General features: G+C 36.8%; 1 non-coding gene across 1 annotated transcript; it reads right to left on the bottom strand.

Annotated features, from left to right (window-relative positions):
- Positions 1-2,935: 2,935 nt before the first annotated feature.
- LOC147825124 (U4 spliceosomal RNA) lies at positions 2,936-3,074 on the bottom strand. Its single transcript, XR_015441443.1, has one exon. It is a non-coding gene; the product is annotated as a U4 spliceosomal RNA (small nuclear RNA).
- Positions 3,075-4,937: the final 1,863 nt, after the last annotated feature.

Raw genomic sequence — 4,937 nt, 5'->3', positions numbered from 1 at the left:
CTCTCAGTGCAGCACCTTAGTTTCTCTTGTACTGCAGGTGGACCTTTCCACACCACTATGGGAGAAGCATTTTTTCGGGAGGGGGACTCTGGAGATTGAACATAGGGAGTGTTAAGCCCTTTTAAAAAATTTTTATTTTGAGACCACCTAAGTTTCCCAGGTTGGCCTTGAATTTGCCATCCTCTGTCTCAGCCTCCCCAGCAGCTGGAATCATAGGCATGTAGCAACATCCCTTATAAGAAATACTTTTAAAATTTAGAACTGCCCAAATAAGGGAGTAGTTGAATAGGAAACTATCTTGGCTGCATATTCTTTCATATAGCCGGAGACACTTACTTGCCAAATCAGACAGGTGTCTCTGCTGGTGTCACAGTAGCAATGCTGCATTCTAGATAGACCCGAAAGCCAAGTGGACCAATGTGTTCTGCCAAGGTGAGTCCCCTTGAATCAAATGGGAGTTTTCTTACTCTCAGAGGGACATGTTTGGGCCAGAAAAAATTGGGTCCCTACATGGATATAAGAATTACTGGAAGAATTTATTCATTATTTGGAAAGACTATTATCTAAGAAAATGTGATAACTGGCTTACAAACCAAATCCATTATGTTTAGGCTTCTGGTTGAGAAAAGAGGACACAGGGCCCTATACAAAGAGCAAGGGAAGAATCTGTCTTCTGGGGCTTTATTTTCTCCATCTGTAAAATGGGATGGCTGGATAAGATTGTGTCTTGAGTTTTGAAATATACTGAGAGTAATTTGTAATGTGTAATAACCAAAGAGTGGAAGTTTGTAAGTTTAAATTTTATCTTAAAGTAAAGTATAAACATTTTGCATTTGTGTGCTCTGGATTGTGCTTTCTTGACTGAAGGAGACATAATAGTGGGTACAGCCAATGCCTTGTGAGTGGAAGTGTGTCGGCCTTGAGGGCGTCATCGGCTAACCGTGGCAGTGTGAAGGAACATGGTAGACAACTGCTGACCCTTGAGATTCCTAGGTCTGCTTCTACTTGTGACAGTGGACATGGACCAGTTCTGGGGCACATCTGTAAATTAAATGGGTTTATCTTTGATATTTCCCTGCTGTTTGATTTTTTTGGCATTTCACCTACCCTTCCCCACTTCTATATATGCTATCTATTCTGTCTCTTCCCTCAGTCTCGCATTCTCCTTGTCTTCTCCTTCCTCAAAAAGAAATGTATTTATCCTCTGTGGTCATTTCCAGGCCAGTTTTGTAAGGTGTTGGTCATGTGACTTTGGTGGTGTTCAAGATCATTTTGGATAGTACCTGGACAAATATTTAAAAAGATAATAAATATTTATTTGAAATTATATTAGAAATATAATTTGCACATCAAAGGATTTGGGGACACTATTGCTTAGGGCCAGGCTAAAGTAAGAATATATATTTTTGAAAAATAAGTCAATTTAAGTAACATATTGAATAAATAATAGTGTCATCTGATATGGAAGAAATCATGAGGGCAGTACATAAAGGACTGAAATTGGGAAATGTTTTTATAGATTCATTTTTGCTAAAGAAATAGTCATTTAGTAAGCTTTACTCACACTCCAAGGTACTATAAAATTACAAATTAACAGTGACCTTAAGTGATCAAAATAGAAACTGTGTGCTATGGAAGCTCCAGTGATACTATTATGGATAGTCTATTTATCTTTGGTGATAATCCCAATGCTATCATCATTTCTGGTGGCTCTTGGTCTTTCATTGTGTTTTGGTTTCTTACAAGTTGTGTGATTTTTGACCATGAATTCTTATTCCTCAGATGATTCTTGGGATTCCCTTAAGGTCTGATTTGAAGTCTACCCCCACTCTCCAGTTTCCTCAGATGAACTACCCGTTCAGAACTACTTGAAACTAAACACTAGGCTTGAGCTTTTTCAGACAGCAACAGTAATATGACTTTGGGCTACAAATCCTGGTGAGGGTCAACTTTTGGGTGTGGGTTATTAGAGAGGTAGGTGTTTGGGAGTGTTCCCTACTTTCCTTCACTTAGCGCCAAGATTCAAGAAAAGCAGTTTTCTTGCAACCAGCTTAGAGAGTAGATTTATTTCCAGTTCACCTTTACTTCAAACACTTTGTCTCTCATCCCTGATACCCCTTAAGACCATGCAACCCCAGGCTCCAAATCATGTGGGCTCAGCAAATGCTTCCTAGTGGAAGCTGTTTTCAAGACCCTATGTACTTTTCTGGATTCCTACTTTATTTAATTAATTTTTGGCTTTCAGGTACTACTTATTTTACTTATTGATGCACTTAAAAAGTTTAAAAGTACTTTAAAGAAGAACTGTCATGGATAATAGGGGAGACTGAAGCACTGGGAAACCTTCTGGCAGTATATACTAAGGTTAACCTTATGCATACCTTAAGATCTAAAAATTGCATTCTTAGTTATGTAACCAACAGAAATACATATATAAGTTCTCCAAAAGACACTTATAAGAATGTTCATATCACCCTTGTTCATAATAGGCCTAATGAGAAACTACACAAATGCTTATTGATGGAAGAATGGCTAAGTAAATTATGGCATAGTTATTTTATATATAATATTTACACTACTATAAAGAAATTGGGAATGCACAAACTAAAGTTACAAGCAATAACATGAATGTATCTCGCAAGCATAATTAAAGACTTCAGACACAAAAGAAGCATACTGTGTGACTTTCCTTATAGAAAATTCTAAATTAGCAAAAAATCTCTTCTGGGGCCAGGGATTTAGCTCAGTGGTTTCTCCGCCTGCTGCGGAAGCACAAGGACCCGAGTTCGATCCCCGGTACCAAAAAAAAATCTCTTTTGTTAGATGACAGTCTGGTGATTACTCTTGGAGGATTCAGATATGGATAGGAACTCGAGTGAGGCATCTGTGGAGTTGGTAATCTGTTATTTCTTATTCTGGATGCTTGTTACCAGATCTGTTCAGGTTATAGAAATTCATCAAGCTGACTATTTAAGACATCTACATTTTTCTGATTACATATTATACTTTTCTGTTAGCAACAATCACGTCTTGGATACACCTCACTGGCTATGATACTACCATTACACAAAGCTGTATTATACTTTTATAAAAGGAAAAATACTTTATACATAATTTAAAAATTATTTCTAGTAGGAAAAATAGTCAGAGTAAGTGGCTTGTCATATAGGAAATGAAAGGAGATTGTATTTGTTTGTCTTGGCATTTTTATCTCTAGGATATAGCAGAGTTGTTGGCCCATAACAGGTGCTCAATAAGTCTTTGTAGAAGTCATACATTTGGAATTTAGTATTTTTATTTATTTATGTATGTATTTATTTTGCTTAAATTCTTTTATTGGTACATTTTAGGTATACAATATGTTCACGTTTATCATTGGGTGCCTGTGCCTGTACATGATGTATCTTGGTTCTTATTTTTTCCCCATTCCCTGTGCTCCCTTCCCTATTTACAAAGACTTTGTTTCCATTTTTTCCTTTTCTCATAATTTTTCCTTTCCCTTCTTTCCTTTCCCCTTCCCCTTCCACTTCCCCTACCCCTTTGGACCTTTTCTTTCTATTTCAAATTATCAATTATTCATTTTAATCATTTTTTTTTTGGTACCAGGAATTGAACTCAGTACCTTGCACTTGTGCAGCCGGTGCTAGAACCACTGAGCTAAATCCCCAGCCCTGTTTTAATCATTTTAATCCTTATTTACACTTTCAGTTGGAATTTAATATTTTTAAACACACAAGTATCAGTTGACTAGGTTTCTTTATTAAACAAACAGGAAATAATTGATAATATATCCTTTAGGAATACAATTTCCTTAGTCTAAAAAAATGTGAACTGTACAGATTATACTGTTTTTTCACTCTCAGAAAGTCAAGGGATGAGTGAAGGAGGTTCAATCTGTTTCTCAATTTAAAAGGGAACAGAGTGCTCCTAGGATTCGGGTATGAATGAAAGAAAATCTTAAATCAGTTCTTTTTATTTCAGATGTTTTGCCCTTTGAGATGTCAATTCCTTGAACAAAGAGTAAAAGTAATTTCCCTAATGGGAAGGAATGGGGAAAAAAAAGTCTTTAGAAAGTTCAAATTATATTTAGACATGAAAGACATTTTACTTGAGGAAGTTAAAGCTTATAACTGAAAAATTCTATAGCTTTACAGGGAAACATCAGTGAGTAGCTGTGTAGCCTTGACCCACACTTCCATCCTCTCTGTTTCCAGTGTTTTATATTTGTAAAATGAGTAACAGGTTTCTTTCAAACCTAGCATTCTATAATTGGGCAATTTCATCTAATTGGAGGAAAAACTACCTTGAATTACTTTAAAGATATGAATTATAAGTCATTAAAAAGGAAAGATGGCTTTGTTAACTTTAAAGTAACAAAATAATATGTCATGATAAATTTTATGCTGCTTATTAGAGGTCTTTTTAAAGGGCTCGATTTAGAATTAGAGAGGATTCACAATTGGAATGCTAATTCATCACAGTTTCCCCTGCATTTGGTAAACATCACTGTGGCAGAGGCTGGCTGGCTGGCCTCTGAGGCTGCTTCCTGATCTCTTCCAGGGACACCTCTAGACTCTGTTTCTTGGCCTTCATCATGCTGAGGTGTGGTCGTGTGTGCTCTGGGGAACAAAGCATTAGCAGAAATGATGCACACTACTTCCAAGCAGGGGCTATGAGCACCATCCAGCCAGGATCCTCCAGGCTCTTTCCCTGGGTCCACAGCACCGTAGCCTCATGTTGAAGAAGACACAGCCACAAGGTAGAGGGATTCTGGGTTAAGTTATTACTGTTGGTGAGCTGCTGACCAATCAGAAGCACCTGTTTTTGTCTGTCTGAGAGTGGGAAATAAATATATATATTTCATCCATCATATAGCTTGAATTTGAATTATGTACTATTAATATATATTTAACTAGAAAAACCCTTACAACATTGAA

The sequence above is a fragment of the Heterocephalus glaber genome, unplaced genomic scaffold, assembly GCF_053883595.1.
Source record: "Heterocephalus glaber isolate CG9 unplaced genomic scaffold, H.glaber_assembly_v1.0 deba00001509, whole genome shotgun sequence".
Taxonomy (NCBI): Eukaryota; Metazoa; Chordata; class Mammalia; order Rodentia; family Bathyergidae; genus Heterocephalus; species Heterocephalus glaber.
Note: the sequence above shows the minus strand (reverse complement) of the source record. Positions and strands in the feature narration are given on the sequence as shown.